Source organism: Rhineura floridana, chromosome 5, assembly GCF_030035675.1.
Source record: "Rhineura floridana isolate rRhiFlo1 chromosome 5, rRhiFlo1.hap2, whole genome shotgun sequence".
Taxonomy (NCBI): domain Eukaryota; kingdom Metazoa; phylum Chordata; class Lepidosauria; order Squamata; family Rhineuridae; genus Rhineura; species Rhineura floridana.
Genome location: NC_084484.1, coordinates 124,186,556 through 124,212,917, shown reverse-complemented (window position 1 = coordinate 124,212,917; position 26,362 = coordinate 124,186,556). Strand labels below are relative to the sequence as shown.

Below are 26,362 nucleotides of genomic sequence, written 5' to 3'. Positions count from 1 at the left end.
TGTGGGATGAAGTTAAAGTCACTTTATCTGGCATAGATACTTTTTTTTTCCAAATGTATAACAATGAGTTGCACTTTTATCCCCAAACATCACGACTCTACCAGACTATAGCAAAGACAGACTGCAGTGTTCCAGGTAAGAAACCTGAAAGACCACCTTCTTCTATATGTATCTACCCAAATCTTAAGTTTCTCTTCAGAGGCCTTGCTACAGGTGTTTCCAGTTAATGAAATGGGGGGGGAGTAACCACCAGGGAGGGGGCTTTTTCAACAGTGGCATCCTGGTTATGGAATAGTCTTCCCAGAGAAGCTCATCTGATGCAATCTTTATGGTCTTTCAGCACCGAGTGAGGACATTTCTGTTCACCCAGACCTTCCATATGACTTGTTGTTGGTGTTTTAATGGTTTCTAATTTGATTTATTAATTTTCAGCATTTGTATGCCGCCCCGTAACACAAAGATCTCTGGGCAGCTTACAATAGACAACAATGTCAATATAAAAGAAAACATCAAAACATGACATCAAAACTAAATAGGTACAATAAATCAGAGCATGCAGCAACCCCAAGATTAAAAACAGAGAGGTTCAGATTGCATAAATCAGGGATTGCCAACACAGCACTTATGGGTGCCAGTGTGCTAGGCAGTACCTCCTCTCGTAACAGCAAAAGGTCTCAGTAAAGATCCCTCAAAAATCCACAATGCATGAGAGGCTGTTTGCTCTTCCTGCTCAGTTCATGCTTGTACTGGCTTGGCCCTTCCTACATGCTCCCATGGCATTTTGTGTTAAACCACACCCCTACAGCAGCCATTTTGTGACTGGCACCCACAGCCCTTTCTCAAAATTCCAAATGAGCCCACTGGGCTCAAAAGGTTCTTGTCTTATGTAGTCTTGGTGTTTTTAATCTTGAGGGTGCTGTGTGCTCTGATTTGTTGTACCTATTTAGTTTTGATTTCACGCTGTTATTTTATATTTACACTGTTTTCTGTTGTAAGATGCCTAAAGAACTTTGGGTTATTGAGAGACATACAAATGCTGAAAATAAATAAAACAGAAACAACAACCGCTGCTACGTTTCCTATATTATTATCTTTATCCAGCAATACAGAAAAATAACCACCTTTCATGATTATTTGTGCAGTAGAGTAGAATACTCCAAATTAACTGTGCATGGCTGCTACATTAAAATGATCAATGAGTTTCCAATAAGAGTTCACAGTGTAAAATGTCTTGGTTCATTTTTAGATCTAGCTTTAATAAAGGAAGTTGAGCTCCAGTCCTGCTCTTTATTGGGAACCCATTCACACAGCAGATGTATAAACCTACAGAGACCTCTTTTTGCCAAAGTGTCCCTGAACTGAATCGTCAGCTAATGAACCATAAACTGTGTCAGTAAAGTCAGCAAGAAATTACCAGAACTTTTCCCTACAGAATTCTGAATTGTCTTAGTTATAAATGAACTTAAGCAGATAAAATCATTTTCCTCAGGGTTCAGTATTGTCCTGCTAATTATAAGTTCTCAGGAAAACACTTTTCAATTGCCAACAAAACAAATTTATACTATCAGGTTAGGGGTTGTAACCAGCAGACTGGAGAATCCAAAGAATGTAGGATGGCCCTATGTCCTACTTTACAGAGGACAGTTTGAAGAGCGATCAGAAGTCAGTCTGCAGTCTGACAGGCCCTTCCTGTGTAAGTCTGGTTTAAATAACAAGGGAGAGCAGCAGCCTTGAGGTTGCCCATCAACAGTTAGTATGTGGCCAGCAAGCTGGCTCCCAAAAAAGTAAGAGGTCTAAGACACCCCCCCAGGACACCAGACTACTACACTCCTGATGGTAACTATAAGTGTATATCAAAGTGGCCCAACATACAGGATATACCCTGCAGGACATACCCTGATATACACTATTTTGCACTGGCATTAGCCCTCTTCATATACTAAGTGGGTGGAGGGCAGAGCCATGGTGCTGGTTCTGCTCCTGGCATCATATTGCTGGGGTAGCCACACCCCCAATGGCCCTACACTGAGCACAAATGTCTGAAGAAGAAAGCTGATGTGTCTGCAGCTCTCACGTGTAATCTTTCCTAACCATATCAAATAATATCTCAGTTCACAGACATTGGGAGCAGAAATAGCCCAACTCCGTGATGTTGGGGGGTGGGGCCAGCGAGAGGCATGAACCCACTCTTTCTTCTATTTGTCAGTGCCCTCCTTGTGAGAAATGCATTATGAGAGCTATGGAAACAGGTGATTTAGTTATTGGGGACATCAAAAAGTACTACTGCCATTACCTTGTAAAGGCTCAAATCTCTGCACTGGAAGAGTAGTCCAATTATGTAACCTTTGTTCAACCGAGATCATTTTTGCTCAGCCTTCGTTCATTCTTTCAGAACCTCAAGGCTAGAATTATGACTATACATATGGTGACAAGTTGACATTTCATCTGCTACTTAATGCAGACTGGTAGTGAGGTGGTTCATGAAGAACACATTACACTAGTAGTCTTGTGTAATCTGAACCTCTGTGTTTTTAATCTTTTAATCAACAGTGAGTATGTGGATAGCAGGCTGAGATCTAGCAAATGGATCACCTGGTCACAGTCTTCCCCGCTATGGTGAGCTATACTGTAGTCCTATTTAAATTGCAGTGATTTCTAATTTTGCATCTATACATAAAATAGCCATATGCAAATTTTATGCAAATCTGTGCCCTCTTTTGTCCTCTTTTCTGAAGTCATGTTCCTTAGCACACCAAGAGCTTACAGTTTTTCCATTCCAGATGCAGCCCTTGTGCCACCAGAAATGCATCCCAGGAAGGCCCACTGGCGTTCAGGAGCAGCTATTCAGAGGGCACAAAGGCCTGCAGTGGCCTGAAAAGGTCCAAAAAGGATTTGTTGCAAACATGGAATGGCATGCTCAGCTCTTTGGATCCTAACCATTTTCAAATAAAGGAAGTTGTTCAGTTGCAGTAAAATCTCCTTTTAAAGTTATGTATGTCCTGTCAATTCTCATTCTCAGTAAGTACATGCAAAAGGAAAAGAAAGTCTTTATTCAATTGCCAATTGCATAAGAGTTGCTGGCCAATATAAAACTGGTTTGGGAAGAATTGTTGCCTTCTTATCTAAATTTCTCCAAATTGAGTCCTTATTTGCACTGTTTTGCTATAGTTCAGTGTTGATTTGATTACAGATAACTCACATTGTATAGACACATTCCCAACCACAGATTTCCCCACTGTAACTTACTGCACAACAGAAGAGTGCATGAAAAGATCCTGAGTTGGGTATCATGATAGCTACCTATGTATGGAACACATTACATTTTCTGTTTTCTCGTTCAATGCTTCCTTGCTCGCTCCCTATAAATTAAAATCTGGAAGTTTGCAGGAACAAGACTTCTGCCCCCACCCAGACATACTTTTGGTTCTGTTGGAAAACCCTGAATGTTTGCTGGATACAGTAAGCCAAACACCACACTGCAATCATATAGAAAACACAAATGTAGTTATTTGAATGCCTGTACAATCGTAATTTGTTAATGCCTAATTCTGCAATTCTCACAACTGAAAATCTCACAAATGACATCTTTTATGAGGAGAATCTATCATCATCATCATCTTTATTTATACCCTGCCCTTTTTCCAAACTGGAACATACAAAAATCTGCATTAAAATATAATTAAACTATTGAAATATTAAAACCATTTAACAACATTTAAAATACTGCAAACTCAGTTTAAATAGCCATGCAGATAAAACAATGACAGTACAGCAAGAATCTAAGGTGATAAGACCACCATACATTTAAAGCACATGACTTCCCCCAGAGAATCCTGGGAACTGTAGTTTACCCCTCACAGAGCTACAATTCCCAGCACCCTTAACAAACAACAGTTCCCACATTTCTTTGAGGGAAGTCATGTGCTTTAAATGTATGGTATGTATGTAGCACATCTGGGGCAAGCCATTTCCTCCCCTCCCAGATTCTTCTGTGCAACTCTTAAAAGGGACATGAACCTTCCCAGGGTTTATACCTAGAGACCCTATGATCTTTGGTGACCACCCACAGCTGTGAGGCCACAAAAGTTCTTTTCTGCCCAATTCTTTCCAACAGCCCCAAATACTTCCTGTCCCTTTATAAGGCCTCAATTTCTCCTTTGTCAAGCAAGCCTCAATTTCTCCCTGGTTTCTCCTTCAGTTCTACCCCTCCACTTCCCATTGGTTCTTCAGGTTCCTGCTTAATTGTCTCACTTATTTTATTTATTTATTTATTTATTAAATTTATTAGTCGCCCATCTGGCTGGTTGTCCAGCCACTCTGGGCGACGTACAAGATAAAAAACAATACATTAAAACGTTAAAATTTAAAACCATAACAGTAAAAACCTAACCCACCCCAAAAGCCTGCCTGAAGAGCCAGGTCTTCAAGGCCCGGCGGAAGCTCATCATAGAAGCTCATCATAACTTCCTTTAACCATCCTGACTCTCCAATAGTTTTGAGTCTTCATTCATTCAAGTACATATAAGCCACCTAGAGGAAAAGCCTTTATAAGATAGCTTTCATAAACATTCAGCAAAAAAATCCAAAATCTACCATTAAATGCTGTTAAATCCAAATACCATTTAAAAAGCAGTATCCTACAAAAGCAAGAAACAAACAAATCCCAATATCAAAAACAATATCAAGCCAGCAAAGATTCCTAGTGCCCTTCCACTCCGCACTAAATCTTTCCTCAGTTTGCAGTTCCTCCATCCATTTACTATTCTGCTCACTTCCTTCAGCTAGTCTGCTTTTGGATTCTCTACTCTCTTTTGTTTCCCTGATGCTGCCAACTAATAAGTATTATGGTCCCACATTCTCCCAGGTACATCTATTGTCAGATTCATTTCAGAGCCTATATTCTATGCCCCTGGAATTGCTCCTTTCCCCAGAGAAGCTAGATGGAGAACATTCTATTGCTGGCATCTTCATTCTCTGGAATATTAATGAACATTCTGTGACAACACACCAGCTCAGCTAATCGGTGCCAGAAGCTTTACCACCACCAGAAAAACAGAATAAAAATGAGAGAGGGTGAAAGAGGAGAAGTAATACTCATGATTCACTGTAGATATTTACTTATCTCCCCACTCCCCTTGAAATAAATTTTCTATTACTAGTTTGACTAAACAAGAAAAAATGAAGCTTTCTTTTTAAAATTATGCCTGGTATCAGAAGAGTTTATGAAGGAGGTGGTAGTGATCATGAAGTGACAGGGCCTTCTCAGTGATGGTGCTAAAGTTATGTAATACCCCTCCCCTTAGAGGTCCATCAGTTCTTTCCGTTGTGATTTTTAGTCATATTTCTATGACTTTCTGCTTCATCCGTCTAAGTGTATAATTTTAAATATTTATACTCTGCTGCCTTTACATTTTGTTAGATATTTATGCTGCTGTCATATTTTGTAGACAGCTCAACTGTAATTTAATTGGTTGTTTATCTTTTATGTTTTTAAATTTTGTACTCCACTTTGTATTTTTTTTTTCAAAAAAGCATTATATAAATAGGAAAATGAGGAAAAAATAAGCAATGGATTTGAAGGCGTACCGCCAATAAGGATTTTATACCACAAGCATAGTTAAAAAAGAAAGCTTGCCATTAAAATTCAATCTCATGATTATAGAGAAAAATACATTCTGAACTACAAACATTTTAATAAAGGTGTGGGGAACCTTTGGCTATCCAGATGTTGCTGAACTATAACTCCCATCATCCTTGGCCATTGGCTATGCTTGCCGGGGCTGACGGGAGTTCAGCAACTTCATATCTAGCATTCAGAATAAACCTGCAGATGTAAAAAGGAAATGCCAGTTCTCACATAACTACTAGTAAAAACTGATGCAGCAGCTAAGAGTGTGGTGATGACACCAGATGTCATCTAGTGAGTTTTTGGCTGAGATAAGCTGTGAAAGGCCCATATCTGAAACTATGGAGAACCACTGCCTGTGACCCTCCAGATGTTGTTGAACTCCTAGCTTCCATCAGCCCCAGCTAGCATGACCAATAGGCAGGAATGATGGGAGTTGAAGTGCAACATCTGGAGGCTGACGGGTTTGCCCCCTCCCCACTGTAGACATTGACAATATGGATCTGGATGTACCAATGGTCTGATTCAGTGTATGTTCCATAATTCCATCTGCAATGGGAGAAAATATCCTAGCTCACTTGATAGGGGATTTGTAAGAATTCCTAAGCTGATGTTATGTGAAATTATCTGGATACTCAAGTGCTATATAAATGCAATTATTATTACATTAGCTCAGGGGTCACAAATCTTTTTGGTCCAGTGAGCACATTTTGAATGTTGAGAGAGAGTGGTATGGGCACCGGTCACAAAATATCTGGCACAGGGGCATGGCATAACACAAAATGGCTGCCATGGAGGTCATGGCATAGCACAAAATAAAAGAGAATACAGTCACAGTAAAGCATTTCCAATAATTATACTTCCATACTATAAAAGGCTTAACCTGCTGAATTACTCCTCCTCCTCCTCCTCCTTATTATTATTATTATTAACCCTTCACCAGCAGGTCCTAGGGCACATTACAACAGTTTAGAATGGGAAATAAACTGCATTAAACACAAAAAGACTTACTTCTAAGTAAACACATGTACCATTGTATTCTAAATTAACTATACAGTGAATTCTTAAAGAGTGTGTGATCTTTAGGTCCTGCATAGAAAAAGACATGCCTAAACATCTTTGCAAAGTTTTCACATTTGCCTTTTGGTAGGATGGGGGATTCCCACACTTATTGTGTAGTAGTATTTGTAGAAAATAACTTCTCGGGACTACCTGATCTCAGATGAACCCACCATAAAGAAAATGCATCCTAGTTGCTAGAAAAAAAGGAAGGGCAAACTACGAAGATTCCAAGGTCTACAAAATAAGACAGAAGCAGGGAAAGTACACTGAATGGTAGGGGGAAACAGCAACTGTTTGAAGCTCCAGGGATTCTTATTGCCTGGTGTCCAAACAACCCACTTATCACTCACAGCTCCGACTTCACTTGTTGGCTAAGAACACTTACAGGCAAGAGCAACCAGGCGGGCTCATTTCACAGAAATGCTTAGAAAGGTACTTGTACATTTTGCTTCATAACCTTCTTTCTAGGAGGGCTAAAGACTTACTTTTTTTAAAAAAAAGAAAGCTCAGAATCTGGGTCCCCTGCCGGGGGGATGCCAATAAGGGCCTTCACAGGTGTCACGGCACCCATGGCTGCCACTTTAGCAGTCCCTCCAATAGCTGATATCTGGAAAAATGTGTTGCACTTGCTATGAAATACAAACGAACCCATCAGGTTCTGTGTTAAAAAAACAAAAACAAAGCATTGTCCTAGCCCAATAGATGGCAGCTGTGATTACTCCATCTTCATATAGTAAAAGAACTGGAGATTCAGTGATTTGTTGACCTATGACTCATCTGCTTGCTGATTCTGTGTCCTCTCTGGTTGTGGCAACAAAGAGCTGGGCTGTCTCCAGACAGCTGCTTCTCCCAGAGATAGCACTAAACAAGAAGTGGGAGGGAAAGTCCCTTACAGAAGAGGTGTCAACTAGCACAGGGATTTGGCAAGACTGCTGCTGTTTTTGTGTTCCATTTGGATGAGTAGAGATCAGCACAGTTGTATGCGGGTTGTACAGAAGAAGAAGTAGAAACCCAGAAAGAAAATGGATAACATTGGTCCTTAGAAGTAATTATTGGAATGGTTCTTAGGATGCTTCCAGATGGGGCTGATATCTGACTTTTTCTGTATAAGCGTTTGGCATGCAAGGATCAACACAAGTGGCTGAAGTTTTGTGGCTTCATAGCTAGTGTATATCACAATTTTCTGTCCACACTTAGGGTTGGTCCTTGATGGATAGATCTGTATGAAATTTGACAGATCAAATCAATCCACTCTACAGGGCTTCTTTGCCTACAAATTTCATCCAAATATGAAATAAGGAAAAAGTTATGACCATTTTTAGATCCCCCATTATAAATGGGGGTAAAACAGAGCTTTAGATTTAACATATCAGGTTTGGACCCAAATAACAAATCTGGTTGGATTGAACAGATCAGGCTGCTTCCAAATACTATAGACACAACAAATCTTGTGCAAGATCGCAGTATTTTTTTAAAAAACCCAAATGGAAATGGATGTTGCCCATGCCCCTCCCCCAGCACCAGCCTCCATTGGTCTGGGTACCCTAGTGAAACATGAGAACTAAGGGCTAGTGATATTACTCTTACCTCTTATGCACTTCCTTGCTACACAGGTACAGAAATACTTGCACACATGCTCAGAACAAGAAAAGGTTGTGGAGGGGGAGTAGTTGTTGAAAGGATGGTCCAGAACACAAAAACATTCCCATGATTCTGTGGCATGATCCATGTGCTTCAAATGTGTGTTGAATGTGCATTAAATGAATGGTGTGGATCTGCCTTAGGTATGATGTGTGTTCATTAGTTAATTGAAAAAAACAATTTTAAAATATACTTTTTTAAAATGGGAAGGGCTGTAGCTCAATGTAGGGGACATGCTTTGCATGCAAAGGTCCAAAATTCAATTCCTGGAAAAGATTATTGCCTGGAATCCTGGAGAGCCAATGCTAGTCCATGTCACCAGTACTGTGCTAGAAGGTACTAAATGGCCTGAGTGGGTCTAAAGCAGATTCCTTTGTACCTAAAAGACGAAAGAGACCCAAGGGCCACAGTGACTCCAACATTTATTTATGTATTTTATTTACAACATTTATATACACTTTATTGTAACAAATCTCAAAGCGGTTTACAGAAGGAATTAAAACAATAAAATTATTGGCAAAAACAGTTAAAGACACCTATTTAAAAACATTCAAAATAATAAAACCAACAGTGAGTTAAAAAGAGATGAAAACACAATAGCTTCTACATGCCTGGGTAGGCTTGCCTAAACAAAAATGTGTTTAGCAGATACTGAAAAGAGTACAATGAAGGCATCTGCCTAATGTCAATAGGCAGGGAGTTCCAAAGCAGAGGTGTTACCACACTAAAGAGCAGAACAAGTACTATGTGGCACCTGTAACATAGAAGGCACATCTTGAACTTAGTCTGGTAGCAAATCAGCAACCAGTGCAGATTTCAGAGCAGAGGTATTATTATGTGCTGATAGGGTCTCACTCATGTCAGCAATTGTGCCACAGCATTCTGCACTAACTGCAGCCTCTGGGTCAGGTTGTGCTGCCTGGGGATTTCTGTGACCTTGGCTGACTGGCTGCCAGGATTTTTTTTTAGTTTTGTTTTTTGGTTAGGAATCCTGACTGGTTGTGGGATGCTGAGTTTTCTGCCTTACTCATAGGAATCTTGTTGTGGTTGGTATGGTATTGCATTTAGGAAATCATCACTGTCTTTTGTTTTTCTTTTTCTATTTGCATTTCATTTACCTTTAACCTCACTCCCTTACATCCATAGAAGCAACAACAGTGGTTCCATGCGCTCAGCTCAACCCCCTTAAACCCACTGATGATACACCTTATTGGTTGCATGATTATTTGTTTCTTGCCCAGTAGTGACAAAAGAAAATTCACATACTGGGAAGTGTGGCTGCAATCGCCGTTGTTCCCAAGCTGCAGCCTGTGAAGGTAAACCAAACCATTTGTTTTCTCTCTGTCAACTATTACTCACTGGAATTGGGTTGGCTGTCAAAGTGAGTTTATAGCAGCCCACAGGGTGATACAGAAAAAGGTAGAGGATCTTCTTACTCTCATTTCTCAAACCTCTTTCTGAAGTAGGGTTGCCAGGTTCAGGGAGCTCTTGGAGCTCTTCTGTATCTTTAAAAGTTGCACAGGGGGAAGGGAGAATTCCACCTTGTGGTTTTTCCCATTACAGCATTACAAGAATACCTGCACTTGGCTGACTTTCTCTTCTCCTAAAGATACAGGATCAACCTCAGGCCCTGAGCCTGGCAACCTGAAGTGAAGGGTTAAGTCTGTAAAGAAGTTTGGAGCAGCCATGTTAGAATGTAGGGGCAAGGCATTCCAGGCAGGGGGTTGCCAACCCTGCTTGGATATGAATATTTTTGCAGAGGATCCCTAGCCAAGCTCTACCAACAGCACAATCCAAACTATATCTACTCAGAAGTAGGTCCTATTGAGTGCTATGGGGTTTAGTTCCTTAGTAAGTGTGTTTAGAATTGCAGCCTTCAGAGGGATCCACTTTTACTCCTGAGTGCTCCCATCTAGCATCTCCACAACTCCACAACACTAGGCTCCTTTCTTTTAAATGGCCTTCTTGTCACTGTCCTGGTCTGAGCGCACTTAAACCTTTCTTGCCAGAAGCAAGTAGGCTAGATTCAATGTTCCCTACCCATGCTCCATCTTTAAGCTAAGTTTTCTGTCTTAATTTCCAATCAGAGAAATGTTTTTGTTTGAACTGTATGTTCCAAGCAACTGTGGCTGATGCTTAATATATCATGCTTAATGATATCACTAGGGCCCACCCCTATGACATCATTAGGGCCCACCCCATGACATCACTCAGGCCCGCCCCTGAAATCTCAGGTTTGCGGATGATTCTGACTTGGCAATCCTACATGCACAACATTGACACTTTCACAATGACAACTCTACATTTCTTTTATGTAAAATAATAAACCATTGACAAGAGAAATTGAGACGAGAAATACAATTTTGAATCTCTTCCTGATTTTCTTTCTTTCTTTCAAACATTGACTCACAAGATACAGCCCTAGACAATAATGGCTATATAAAGAAAAAGTACTTATTGGGGTGGTGCCAGCTCTTGCCCGTTCAAAGCAGAGCCCTTTCTCAATAGCAGGCCTGAGTACATCATTGTGCTATCAGAGTATGATATAGTGCATTTGTGCATTTTTATAGATTTGTATTATGTTATATGCCACAAATAAGCAGGACTATGAATAATTATAGAAATTGCAGGTGGTCAGTATTCACTTTTATATGCTGAACACCTTTTCAGATGTTATTTTCCCAGTTAGAGAGCTGTCACTAGAGTTCAACCTTTATGTTTCAGCATGCAACTCAAGTCTCTTATTTGAGTGCAATTTCCATTTCATATTCTATATAATGACATTGTAGAGCTGTCATTGTTGACAAACGCATGTGTAATGACTGTCATCACCCATTATCTACAGTGGCACCTCATAACCTATTAGAGATTTTAAAAAATATCTGCTGAAAGGCAAAATATTGTGGCATTCTATAAAAATATGAATTTTTAAGAAGGTGAACGTTCCATTGTGTTTTATATTCAAGCTAATAGGATTCACTCCCATCAAAGGAAACCACACTAAGCTCAGTGAGGCTGCTCCCATTTAAGAAGCTTGTGGACAAAGATATTTTCCACTTCCTCTGTAGCTATGTAGCATCATCTGATGCATGAATACTTGAAAGTAAATCACACTGGTTTCGACAGGGTATACTCCCTAGTCAGTGGGTATAAAATTGCAGTCAGTCTTTAAACTTCAGCATACATTTCTCTATCCAGAGTTGCCTTGTAGTAATACCTCATTCCTATATTCCCTCTTTTGTCTCATAAGCAGAAGCATTGTTCACAAAAAGCCTGAAGTATACAATGATTGCACCTGAAATAATATCATTTCCCTAGTATTTAAGCCCCCATCACTTTTGAATCAAGGAGATGAAAACAATGCACTCATTTAATAGTTTCAACAGTGTCGATGTATGTGCATGATTCAGTTTCAAATGACAGACTTAATTTCTTTTATTGTTTCAGAAAAGCTCCAAAAAAGGGAGATTTCACTCTCATCAGATAAAATATTCAAGGGGGACAATTCCCACTTTCCAATTATTACGACTCAAGAACTTATCATTGCTTGCAGTATTGAAGTTAATGAGGTATAGAAGTACCTTATCAACTTCTTGCAGAAATTTGGTATTAGCCACAGAGCTAGAACAATGTATGAATGCAGACATTCTTTCATACAACCTTTGATCACTCATGGAAACTGAATCCTCAACTAAGAAAATGGCTCAAGGTGATGGCTCAAGCAGTGACTGCGCGAGTGTATGTTACTTTGTGAGAGTAATCTATGGTCATAACACAGACAAAATTAAGAACTTTTCATTTCTAACAATTTCCATGGCAGAGTTAAACCTATACTTACCTCTCTGCCAAAAGTTCTGAGAAGTATTTAATTCTGGATTGTGCCCTCTGTAAATATTGATATGTTGTTTTCTCTCTGAGACGATGAGTGGTTAATCAGATTGTTTCATTTCACTTGTTTTCACGTCTCCATTTAGCTGTTTGTTCCAGCTTCTTACTCTGGATACCTCATCCTATACATGTTAACTCATAAGTAAGAACCACTGCGTTCAGAGGACCTTATTCCCAGGTAATTGGCCAAAGGATTAAATTGCAGTCAAACTAATAGGGTTTTTAAAGCTGTATTTTAATAGGCCACTTTTATTTTGAAGGGGAAAAAAATCTGTGGACACCCAAACAAAACGTGTGGGATACTGCTGATTGCAGTAAATTGTGCCTTTAAGGGCAAATAATACAGAGCTGGGAGTGATTTTCAAGAGGAAACCTGTGTGGGCCCCAGTCAGGATTGAGAGCACATACTGGATTGGTGTCCCTGTACTGTTTTTTAAAAAGCAGCCAAGCACAATTTTTAAAAAGTGTGTTATTTGGTCCTAAGTTGTACAGTAGAGTGAATTATTTAAAGAGGCACAGAAGTTCACTTTTAGTTAAGACAAGCTGCAAAATAAAATAAAATCCAGCCATTATAAGTCTCAAATTGTTTTTGAAGAAGGACACCTGTTGAACTAATCTCTTGAAACCTGAAATGTATGATATACTTGATGAAGTCTACAAATGTGCTAACCTTCAATTTGATCTGATAAAAATTGCCACAGATGCAGCAAATTAAAAAGCACTAGAAATTGAAGCATTTACCTTTTTAACTCTGTAATTTTTAAAATTAAATTAAAATAAAATTTTGAACAGCATACATTTCTTTCAATACTGATACACTCTATTCAGACTTGTAGAGGAAGGCAGCCCTTCATTGGCTTGTTGATGTTCTGAGCAGTGGTTAAAATTTTTCTGTCCCCATTAAAGGCTGTGGGCAGTATTTATCTATATAATGGTGCTACTGAAACACAATGGGACTGTCCCCCTACCCTCCTCCCCCGGCATGCCCCCTAAATCTGTTCTGGGTGTTCCTTCAACTCTCTGGAGTAGATCTGGGGAGAGTTCAGGGTGCACGTGAGGGGTTGAGAGGGGAAAGTCCTATGGTGTTAGCACTAATCCTTGCACTAGTAATGCTATAATTTAGTTGAATACCACCCTATGGCAGCAATTGCTGACTAAGATATACAGTGCATGCTCAGTTTCATTCTGAAGCTAGAATGCTGCCAGTGCTCCCATGTTTGCAGAGCTAGTCTCCTAATGAATGCTATGTACAATGCCAGTTTCTTAGGAAATGAGAGGGGGCATGGAATACACAAGTGAGGGAAGCATAGGGATTGGGGGCCTCACACTACCTTTCTGAAAGCTGAAATGCAGTGTGAGAGCCTGTCTCTCTGCTGTTCCTTTCTGTGTGTGGTGGTAAAAGGATGTGCATGGATTGGAATCTCACACTGACATTCTGCCTTTAGAAAGGGGCTACTAGGAGGGCAGAGAAAGGCACACACGGTGTGTGCCTGGAGCGCTAAGGGAATCAGCAACTAAGCTTAGTTGTTCCTCCTTCCAACTTACCCCTAGCCTGCTATAACTGGACATTCTCCTTTAAGGAGAAGTGATTGAAATAGGAGAAGAAAAAAAGAGACTGTGAAGTTAGCAGTAAGGTGCAGAAAAAAAGAAACTGGAGAGAACTGGAGGAGTCTTCTGCACATATATTGTTTCGCAATCAGCTGAAAAGGACAAATGATTCATTTCAAAAGAGAGCTAAGGTGGTGCAGCACAGTAGGTAGAATGTTAGACTTGGAACAGGGTTCAAATGCTGCTCAGTTACGAAGCTTACTGGGTGACCTTCGGCTAGCCATTTTTGCTCAGTCTCATCTATACTACAAAGTTGTTGTGAAGATGAAACAGGGATAGGAGAGGAATCTTGATGTTTCATTATATAAGTCTCTCACCACATTCTGTGGGAGAAATTATATTCAGATATCTTGCAGTGACACACTCCAATTGGTGAATCTAGAATACCTGTATAGGGCCTCGATTCCCCCAACCTCATATTTTCTTACCCAAATGTAAGTAGTGTTTTGCAATAATGGAACATGCTCTCTAATAAGTCAGAACAGAATCACAGCTTCCATTTGCAATCCATACCCTTCATTATCCTCCTCTGGATGCACATCTTAACATGGTGAGGAGGTTTAAGAGTGCTGAAGAAGCTGACAGCAATGCTGACTCCTAGCAGGGTTACCCAAGGTGGAATGGTCAAAGCTGAGACACCAGACTAAGATACATCCAAACTCAGAGGAAGACAATGGCAAACCACCTCTGAATACCTCCTACCATGAAAACCCTATGAACCGAATATCCAAAATGCAACATGAGATAGTGCTGGAAGATGAGACCCCCAGGTCAGAAGGCACTCACCGAACTACTGGGGAAGAACAATGGACAAGTACGAGTAGCGCTGTGACTAATGACACCATTGGGTCAAAGCTGAATGGAAGCCCAGAGGATGATGTGCATAGATGCAAAAGGAGAGTCCGGAGTTGTACGACGTACACAATAGGAACATGGAATGTGAGAAGCATGAACAAGGGAAAGATAGAAATTGTCAAGCAAGAAATGGAACACATCAACATTACAATACTTGGCGTAAGTGAATTAAAATGGATGGGAATGGGACATTTTCAGTCAGGCAACTACAAAATATTTTATGCAGGAAATGAGAAATTAAGAAGAAATGGGGTTGCTTTAATAGTAAGAAGTGATGTAGCAAAAGCAATTAGGATCTACAAGGCAAGGTCTGAGCAAGTTATATCAATGAGATTTAATGGTAAACCTGTTAATATAGCCATCATACAATTCTACGCTCCAACAACAAACACAGAAGAATTGGAATTGGAGAGATTTTATGCAGAAGTACAGGAAGAAATTGATCACACACCAAAACAAGATATTCTGATAATGATGGGGGACTGGAATGCAAAAGTACGGAATAGAGAAGAACTAGAAATTGTGGGGAAATGGGGCTTAGGAGATAGAAATGGAGAGAGACTTATTGAATTCCGTGAAGCCAATAATTTGTTTCTTCCAAACACATTTTTTTGAGTAACCGAAAAGACAACTGTACATGTGGACATCACCAAATGGTCAATATAGGAATCAAATAGGTTCTAACCTACAAAGCCCTACACGGCACAGGACCACAATACCTGTTGGAACGCCTCCCCCGATATGAACCTGCCCGTACACTCCGCTCATCAACAAAGACCCTCCTCCGAGTGCCTACCCATAGGGAAGCTCGGAGAGCAGCAACACGAAAAAGGGCTTTTTCAGTGGTGGCCCCCGAACTGTGGAACAACCTCCCTGAGGAAATACGCCTGGCGCCAACATTACTATCTTTTCGGCGCCAGGTTAAAACTTTCCTCTTCACCCAGGCATTTTAATTAGTTAGTATATGTTGGAACTGTTTTAATCTTCACATTTTTAAATTTTAATGTTTTATATTTTCATATGTATTTTGTATTTCTGATGCTGTTCTTGTTCTTGTAAACCGCCCAGAGAGCTTCGGCTATGGGGCGGTCTATAAGTTTAATGAAATAAATAAATAAATAAATAATTGGAAGCAGAAGATGGAGAAGTTCTATACTTTCTGTGAAAACAAGACCAGGAGCAGACTGCAGTACAGATCATGAACTGATAATATCAAAAATCAGAAAAGCTAAAGCTAAAGAAGAACAACAAAGCAATTATAATGCCAACATACAATTTAAATAACATCCCAGAAGAACATAAAGATCAAATAAAGAACAGATTTGAGGCTTTAAACTTAATTGATAGAGAAACACAACTATGGAGTGAAGTCAGACTCATGATCAGAGAAGAATGCAAAAAGACAATACCTCTAGTTAAAAAGAGAGAAAGACCTCAATGGATGACTGCTGAAACTCTTAAAATGGTTAAAGAAAGAAGGGAAGCATAATCAAAAAGAGATAGAAACATGGTCAGAACCCTAAATGCAACTATACAGCAACTAGTACGTAGGGATAAAGAAAACTCACAATAGTTACTGTATAGAAATAGAAGAGGACAACAGAAAGGGAAGAACAAGAGCCCTATTCCAAAAGATTAAAGGGAAATTTAACCAAGAGTAGGGTTGTTGAATAATCAACAGGGGAGCACACTGACTGACAGAGATAAAATAAAAGGGAGATGGAAGCAATACACTGAATAACTCTGTAAAAGAGATGCAAGGATGACAGATTCATTCATGGAGGAATCGTATGATGAAGAACCAGAAATTTTAGAATGTGAGGTGAAAGCTGCTCTTAAAATACTTGGAAGAAACAAATCACCAGGAGCAGTTGGCATACGAATAGAGTTGTTACAAGCTTGTTGTTATGTGCCTCCAAGTCGACTACGACTTATGGCGACCCTATGAATCAGTGACCTCCAAGAGCATCTGTCATGAACCACCCTGTTCAGATCTTGTAAGTTGTTACAAGCTACTGAGACTGAATCTGTCCAAATTTTGACAAAAACTTGTCAACGAATATGGAAAACTAAACAATGGCCCACAGACTGGAAGCGTTCAATATATATCCTAATTCCAAAGAAAGGGGATCCCAGGGAATGCAGTAATTATTGAACTATTGCCTTAATATCCCATGCAAGTAAAGTAATGCTCAAGATTTTACAACAAAGGCTCTTACCATATATGGAGTGAGAAGTGCCAGATGTCCAAGCTGGATTTAGAAAGGGAAGAGGCCCCAGAGATCATATCGCAAACACACATTGGATAATGGAACGGACCAAGGCATTAGAAGGAAATCACCCTGTGCTTTATAGATTACAGCAAAGTCTTTGACTGTGTAGATCATTAAAACTATGGAATGGTTTAAAAGGAATGGGGGTACCACAGCACATAATTGTCCTGATGCGAAACCTATACTCTGGAGAAGAGGCTACTGTAAGGACAGAATATGGAGAAATCAATTGGTTCCCCATTTGAAAGGGTGTGAGACGGGTGTATTTTATCACCCCATTTGTTTAATCTATATTAAGATATCATAAGGAAAGAGGGATTGAATCAAGATGAAGGAGGTGTGAAAATTGGAGGGAGAACTATCAATAATTTAAGATATGCAGACGATACCATACTACTGGCAGAAACCAGTAATGATTTGAAACGAATGCTGTTGAAAGTTAAAGAGGAAAGCACAAAAGCAGGACTACAGCTGAACATCTAAATAATGACAACAACATTTATGTACCTTTAAAGCTGACAATGAGGACATTGAACTTGTCAAGGATTATCAATACCTTGGCACAATCATTGACCAAAATGGAGAGAATAGTCAAGAAATCAGAAGAAGGCTAGGACTGGGGAGGGCAGCTATGAGAGAACTAGAAAAGTTCCTCAAATGTAAAGATGTATCACTGGATGCTAAAGTCAGGATCATTCAGACCATGGTATTCCTGATCTCTATGTATGGATGTGAAAGTTGGACAGTAAAAAAAGCGGATAAGAGAAAAATCAACTCTTTTGAAATGTGGTGTTGGAGGAGAACTTTGAAGATACCATGGACCACGAAAAAGACAAATAATTGGGTGTTAGAACAACTTAAACCAAAACGATCACTAAAATGATGAAACTGCGGTTAACATACTTTGGACACATCATGAGAAGATAGGATTCACTAGAAAAGACAGTAATGCTGGGAAAAACAGAAGGAAGTAGAAAAGAGGAAGGCCAAACAAGAGATGGATTGATTACATAAAGGAAGCCACAGACCTGAACTTACAAGACCTGAACAGGGTGGTTTATAACAGATACTATTGGAGGTAACTGATTCATAGCGTCGCCATAAGACGTAATTGACTTGAAGGCAATAACAACACCCTTCATTATAACTGACAGGAGGGAGCAGGCCAGCTCTACCATTAGGCAGAGTGAGTGACCATCTCAGGCAGCAGGTGCTGAGGGTCTGCAACAGGAGGCTACTGCTGTTCCTCCTAAGCCCCAAAGCTGTATCCTCCTGTTGATGGATGGGGTTGCCTGTGCAATGCAACCTGCTCTGTACCCCATAACTCAGCTGTGGAGGAGGATATTTTCCCATAGCCAACACTGAAATAAGATTCAGTTGCAAGTTCAGTCAGCTTTCAGTCTTCCTTTTCAAAAACCAGGGAAATTTAATTACCAAAAACCCTGCCTCTTTATGACCAGAGTGAACTGCAATGTTGTGCAGTGTCACAAATTGTGTTTGCCTACAACTTACTTCTCCATGCACTCACATCTTTCCTTGGTTTATCAGGCCAGATGGCGAGGATGGAGTGCTTGGGACCAGCAAATACGCCCCAGGTTCTCATGGTATTATTATTATTATTATTATTTAGATTTCTTACCTGCCCTTCATCATAACGGTTACAGCAATGTAGAAATACAATATTAAAATCAGTTAAAGTACTCCTGTATTACTTTAGGAAGCATCTGAGTCAGGAATGGGGACCTTGTGATTGTCCAGGTGTTGGACTCCCATCAGCCCCAGCCAGTATGATCAATGGTCAGGGATGATGTGAGTTGAGGTCTAGCAATATCTGGAGAGCCACAAGTTCCCCACCCCTGATCTAAGCCTTACTGTGTTACTAAAGGATTGCTCCTGTGAATTGACCCATGCCTGTGTGTTGCTCATATCTTGCCAGCTACTGATGTAAAGCAACAAACAGGCATGAGTCAACTCACAGGAGAATTTCTCTAGTAATACAGTAAGGCTTAGATACAACTCTGGTTTTAAATTAGCAGGGTTTTTTTTTAAAAAAAATGTTAAATATTATTTAGCATCTATGCAATGTCCTCCATGGATTCTTAACTACTAGAGATATAACTGCTTTTAACATGCTGACTCATTAGCTATACTCTGTCTTCAAATGATTTAGAGGTATAAACAAACATTTTCCTTTGCAATTTTACCTTCTTACGTGAAGTGGTAAATTTGACTCAAGCTGCTGAAATTCACTAAGACAACCCATTCTTTCACCATTGCAGACTGCATCACTAACCTGCACTGCATACCTTGAAACAATCCAAATAAATAAATAAATCTTCAAACAAGATTTGAACAGGTAATCGTAGAAGCTTACATTTTGACAATAAAAATGTTCAGTGAAAAGAAACATACGTTGTATTTAAAGTCAGGTATTGCAGACAGAACTGTGGAGGCCTACATTAAGCAAAAGCAGAAGCTTCCACCTTAGATTAACTCATGGCTAGCCTGGTATTATTTATGACTAGGCAGAGAGGGTCACAGAATGAGGTTTTCAACATTGTCATGAGCGCCACAGAATGAGGATACCAGAATGAGGATACCAGCCCTGAGACTTTCCATTAGGGCAGTAGCTTCTTGGCTATGTTGCAACACAGCCAGTGCCCAACATGGAAAAGGGCAGAGAGCACTTTGGTAGGGCCTGTAATTCCCAGGGGTCCCAGTACCCACAAAGGGAGAATGAGATCAGACTGTAGATTAGGCTCCAGAAGTTTATACTGGATATACACATACAGTGGATGTCCTCAATTTGGTGAAGATGAGCTGACAATTCTAAATGAATTTCATGAATGTGATAGGAGACATATTTCTCCAGTTCTTGACAAGTCACCAGCAGATGCTGCCACAAATCACATTTAAGTGCCTGTCAGGATTTACTGGTGTATCTTTTGAAGTTTGGGGTAGTTGTATGTGGATGTTGTGAATTTTTATATTCCCCAAATTTCAGATATTCTTCAGTACCAAAAGTCTTGATGGTGCCCAAAGGAATTTTAGAAAAAGGTTTTGCTGCAAAAAATATAACTGACCAATTCATTTTTTTGGTAGAATCTAGACTTCTATTATCATATGTATTCTAAATCAGGCCTCTGTGAGTCACAACTGCACATGTTAGATGTTTGCAATATATCAACAGAAGTGTGTGTCAGAAGACAAGATTGAATGGATTTTGCCAGGTCATTTTGACTCAAAGTGTTGTAAAGTCAAAGTCTTTTGAGCAGCTGTTAAATACAGAGCCAAAAGGTTTTGAAACACCATACGAATAATTGCTTGATATAAACACTAGGAAAGAAGCAACAATTTCCCAATAATTTCTGGAAAGCTTTGGGCAAAATAGAACTGCCAAAGCTGCCTTTCATATTCCTCTGATTCTGCAGCAAAAACTGAACACTGAAAGGCAAGTTACGTCTATAGTTCAAGGACAGTCTTTATTTCTATATGAAAATGTCCATTGTGTTTTAAAATATGTGGGCAGGGAGTTAGGTGCTTAGGTTTGTCTTTCCTCTATATAATTCATCTTTCTTTTAATGCAATGACAGCTTATTAAGAAATCCAAACCGGGGGGGGGGGAGAGAGCAAGAGCAAAAACAAATGTCAATTCACTGCATGCGAAAGCAGGTTGAGTTCATATGGAAAGGAAGCCTGACATCACATTCACTCCTTTGTGCAACAAAAAGCTAGTGCTGACTGTCTGCATGAAAAGGGATACTGAGCTTCCTAACATTGTTGAGTGCAAAGTATAGACTACGAAACATAGACAACGGGGTTGATGGGGGTGGTTTAAGCACAGGATCTTTAGAAAGAGAAATACACTTTTCTTTATTCTGCATTTAGAGTCCTTGAAAGGTTTACAACATACAAACAGTACCTGTCAAAAGTTCTTCTCAACAGTAAAGAAAGGGGGGAATTAGGAGGTAAAAAACAACAACTGTGGTATCTTTTGGAATAAAAAGTGAACACATCCATGTTTTAAGGCATGGCACATCTTGAATTAGTGAGCACCAGTAGACTTTGCTGTCTAACTACAGCTGTATTTTTGTTCCCTGAGCAGCACACAGCAAATAACGCCATGGTCTACAGGACCACCAGGCAAAGGTCCTGCTGAGACTGCAGCTTTAGGCACACTTGCTTGGATGTGAGTCTCAGTGGGACTTACATCCAAATACACATGTATTAGAATCAGGCTATAAGAGAAACAATAACTAAACAGTGAGACCATAGCAAGAGACTGAAGCAGACCCTGAGGGAAAATTAAAGAGTGCTGTTTTTGAATGCCATCCCATCTTCTCCCCACAGAGTCCCTTAAGCTTCCAAAGTCATGATGGAGTTTCTTATTCTTGATTCCAATTGAAATCCCTGATGGTGACTAGATGCAACAATGGACAGGACTTCAGTACCATCAATAGGTATGTAGGAAAGTGGGTTTTGGCAGGCACAGCTCAGAATGCCACAAGAATGAGAAGTGTCACTTAATGCATCTGTCTCCACTGTGCCAACTATGAAAGGTATGGCAGCCTTGTCCTCTGTTGCATCTGATCACCCTATACCCCTATGACCTGGAAACCATTCCTGAGGGCATTTCACCTAATGGCCACTGGAAGCCCTGATGGCCATCGTTCACTACCTCCATCATTCCCTATAGGCATTTTGCTACAGCCCTTGGCTACAACAGTAGTGTAACCAGGCAGCTTGGCTTTCTGTAGGCGAGTGCTAAGCAAAAGCATGCACAGGTAGAGGCTGAAAAGTGTCCCGCCGAGTGTAGCACGCATGTCTCACCTGCAGGCTAGGTCTGCTCATTCCATGCCAATGAAATGGTCTTCATTTTGGCATCTCCAGTCAGCAGCAGGCTTGAGAGACCCTAAGGGCAGTGGTATAGTCCAAGCTGCAAGGAGGGTGGCACCTCTGTAAACAGCAATTGAAGTGAAGTGTAGCAGCAAAAGCAGCTGATATGACTCTGGCTCAGGAACTGCAGCCGGCACTTGCTGTTGCTGCTGCTTCTATTGTTCAGTAGCATAGGAGACCAAATTAGGTTCCCTCATTGCCACCTGCTGGATGTTTAAATCACTGCTCCATCAAATCCTACAGGCTCCTAGGTAATGCACTTACTCCTTTGAAAGCCCTCAAGAGCTATTGCGAGAGCACCGTTCCTCCTTATCTTGCAAAAGACTGTTCAAAGTAAAGGATGTCATGTGAGAATGCACGAAGGCTTGTCACTATCAGTGGTTATTCAGTGTTAATGATCTAATACAATCTTATCACCCATGATCTGTGATTTCATGCACATCACAAGGCCAGGTATGATCACACTTCAGCCACTTGCACAAGTAGTCCAAAGAAACCCTTGGTTATAGGCAAAATGCAGAACTTACCTGCCAGTTTTCCCAAGTAGCCTTAAGTAAACCCAGAGTAGCCTTTCCTTTTGATATCCCAAGAATCAAATCCAAATCTATCACATGAGTAATATCTATGCAATATTGTATTGTGCAAAATTTTAGTAAGCTGCTTTGTTGAGTCTCTTGGGGCTATAAATTGGAATATAAGTATTCTAAATAATACTTGACTATGGTAATAATACTTGACTACGGTAACACATGCCTTAGTTACATCCCGATTAGACTACTGTAACGCGCTCTACGTAGGGCTGCCCGTGAAGACTGCTCGGAAACTTAAATTGGTACAAAGAGCGGCAGCCAGAATGTTAACTGGAGCTGGGTTCAAAGAACATACTACTCCTTTGCTATACCAGCTCCACTGGCTGCCAATCTGTTTCCGGGCACAATTCAAAGTGCTGGTTTTGACCTATAAAGCCTTATACGGCTTAGGTCCAGGCTATCTGTTAGACCGTGTCTCCCTCTATGAACCTGTCCGGATTTTAAGATCATCCGGTGAGGCCCTCCTTACTATTCCATGTTTCTTGCAAGTTCTTCTTGCTGAGACACAGAATAGGGCCTTTTCGATGGCTGCCCCTAGATAGTGGAATTCCCTCCCTAGCGAGGTTTGGTTGGCTTCCTCGCTATCATCCTTTTGCGCCCAGGTGAAGACTGTTTTATTTAGGCAGGCTGTTAACTGAAAATGTTATAGTTTTAATCTATTTTGATTTAATCTATTTTTAATTGTTTTTAACATGTATATTGGTTGTTCTGATTGTTTATTGTTTTAATTGTGAGCCGCCCTGAGTTCCTCGGAAGAAGGGCGGGGTATAAGTATTTTAAATAAATAAATAAATAAATAAATAAATATCACCTGTTTTTCATTCCCTAGAAACCTATATTAGCTAGACCCCAGAAATATCTCTAAATACTTTGCTCTAAATACCCACTTAACTGGAATCACCCGCTGAAGAGGTTTTTGCCCTTTGAAGCAGGGGTGGGGAGCCTGTGGCCCTCAAGATGTTGCTGTACTCAGACTCCCATCAGCCCTAGCTGGCGTGACCATTAGTCACAAGGATGATAGGAGTTGTAGTCCCACAGCATCTGGAGGGCCACAATAAGACTGAAATGCTGTAGTGAGAGATAAAATTCTGTTTGCCTATTAGCTAATAATTTCATATTTATCAATTTCTTCCCCCCACCACTTCTGCACAGCATTATCAGTCAAATATTTTTAAAGGAAGTCCAGCAGAATACTCCTATCCCCACTACCTTTATCTCTTCCATCCATTTCAATGGAGGAACAGTCCCGCCTTTTAATAGCCTCAGACTATTTTATAATTTGAAGTTTATTTGCCTCCCTCTCAATTCCCTTTGATTAGATGACCTAGCCTTCTTTGCACAGTTGCCTGCAATCACATTTCCCATGTGCCTGTTACATCCTCAGGACACCATCCCTTACTTTTGACAAGGGGAAGACTCCTCCTAATCAGGGATAGTCAGTGTGGTCCTGTCCTAGTCCATATCTGCAGCCCAGGATCTTCAGTGCTCCCTCCCTCCCTCCCTCCCTCCCTCCCTCCCTCTCTCTCTCTCTCTCTCTCTCACTCACTCACTCACACACACACACACACACACACACACACACACACACACACACACACACACACACACTTCGACTAGGGTGCTTTCATACTTGACATACACTACAGAATTGTCACACTTAATTCACTCACTTTATGGAGCATCTACATGATGTAATTCAATTGTTGTCCTCTTGTGTTTTCCCATAGGTCTTCCATCTTTTTTGGGGGCGTGGCAGAAAATCTGACTCTGCATGTGTGTGTGGTTGTGTACACACCATACATTTAAACAGAGCTTGGAAAAGTTACTTTTTTGAACTACAACTCCCATCAGCCCAATCCACTGGCCCTGCTGGCTGGGGTTGATGGGAGTTGTAGTTCAAAAAAGTAACTTTTCCAAGCTCTGCATTTAAAGCAAATTTACAGCTCATGACTTCCTACAAACAATCCTGGGTACTATCTCAGGGTGCCTGGAATTGGAGCTCTGCTTGGCCACTGTGAGATGTTGGACTAAATGGGCCATTGGTCTGACATAGCAGGTTCTTCTCGTGTTCTTATGAACGCTTGCCTTTTTTAAAAAACAACTTTTCACACTAATTTCTTTCAAAGTAAAAAGACATCAGTTAAAAATAATAGTTGTCAGGAGCATGTTAGACAGCATTCCCCAGATTTCTGCACTTACAGGCGGTATTTTTCTCTCTCGTTAACTGGTGGACATTCATAAAGCACACACATGACATTTTAAGCACAGCACTAGTTGTTGTCATATTATGAACATATGAGCTGACAGGTCACAAGAAAGGCCTCACTAAATTTCCCTGCTGCAGGAAGGGAATGGTTGTAGTTGAGTGGTAGAACAACTGCTCTGCAAGAAGAAAGTCCCAGGTTAAGAACATAAGAACATAAGAAGAGCCTGCTGGATCAGGCCAGTGGCCCATCTAGTCCAGCATCCTGTTCTCACAGTGGCCAACCAGGTGCCTGGGGGAAGCCCGCAAGCAGGACCCGAGTGCAAGAACACTCTCCCCTCCTGAGGCTTCCGGCAACTGGTTTTCAGAAGCATGCTGCCTCTGACTAGGGTGGCACAGCACAGCCATCATGGCTAGTAGCCATTGATAGCCCTGTCCTCCATGAATTTGTCTAATCTTCTTTTAAAGCCATCCAAGCTGGTGGCCATTACTGCATCTTGTGGGAGCAAATTCCATAGTTTAACTATGCGCTGAGTAAAGAAGTACTTCCTTTTGTCTGTCCTGAATCTTCCAACATTCAGCTTCTTTGAATGTCCACGAGTTCTAGTATTATGAGAGAGGGAGAAGAACTTTTCTCTATCCACTTTCTCAATGCCATGCATAATTTTATACACTTCAGTCCAGAGCTTGGAAAAGTTACTTTGTGGAACTACAACTCCCATCAGCCCAATCCAGTGGCCATGTTGCCTGGGGCTATGGGAGCTGTAGTTCAAAAAAGTAACTTTTCCAAGCTCTGGTTTAGTCCCTAGCATCTCCAGGTAGGGTTGGGAAAGATTCCAGTTTAAAACCTTTGAGAGCTGCTGCTAGTCAGTGTTGACAGTACTGAGACAAATAGACCAAGGCCTCTGCTAGAGTGTCGTTATTTTCTGGAAAAAAGGTAGCGCAATTAAAGCAACAAACCTGTTTCCCCAAAAGATCTGACTTTTTGCAATATGGAAAGTGACAAGAAAATACAGTAGGGCCCCACTCATACGACGGGTTACGTTCCAGACCCCCGCCTAAAAGCGAAATCCACTGAAAAGCGGAACATTCAATAGAATGGTGCCCGCTGCCCGAAAAACACCATAAAAGTGGAACAAGCTCCGTATGAGTGGGGCCTTACTCTAATTGAATCTGCCATATTAGCAGAATGCCACAGAGCGGGCCACCGAAAAGCAGGGCCCTAATGTACAGAGAAAAGTATGGTATAACGTTTGCTTTGATGCAACATCGTCTAGCCTCCCCACAAACAAATCCGAGTGAATACTCATTAAATAGCCAACCTCATCTAATCCTCCTGCAAACAAATCAGGATGAATGCTCAATAAACAGGTTGCCTGGAAGTGCCCCAATGGTCCCAATAGACTTAGTATAAGGCAGCCTTCTCTGTTTCTATGAGGGTAACTATAGTTTCATTGACACAAAGAAAACAAGGTTGGCATGAACCAAGTCAGAAGCTTTGATTCTGACAACTGAAAAACGGTTCAGCTGTGATCATGTCCACCTCCCACTTGTGTGGTTTCAGCTTCCACTTCAGGATCAGGCATTACACAAGTGAGAGTAGCAGGGGTGGACATGCTAATCACACCCTGCAACTCTTCCATATGCCCTGTTGCTAAACCTTCCCTCCTCTGGACTGCACATGAAATGCCATCTCTCTCAAGTCCTGCTGACGCATGTG

At 40.7% G+C, this 26,362-nt stretch overlaps 1 protein-coding gene across 1 annotated transcript in view; it reads right to left on the bottom strand.

Annotated features, from left to right (window-relative positions):
• HTR1F (5-hydroxytryptamine receptor 1F) overlaps positions 1 to 21,895 on the bottom strand; it is a 215,421-nt gene extending 193,526 nt beyond the window's left edge. The window contains exon 1 of the mRNA XM_061629505.1: positions 21,784 to 21,895. The gene's annotated coding sequence lies outside the window, so the exon portion shown is untranslated. The remainder of the gene's footprint in view (positions 1 to 21,783) is intronic.
• Positions 21,896 to 26,362: the final 4,467 nt, after the last annotated feature.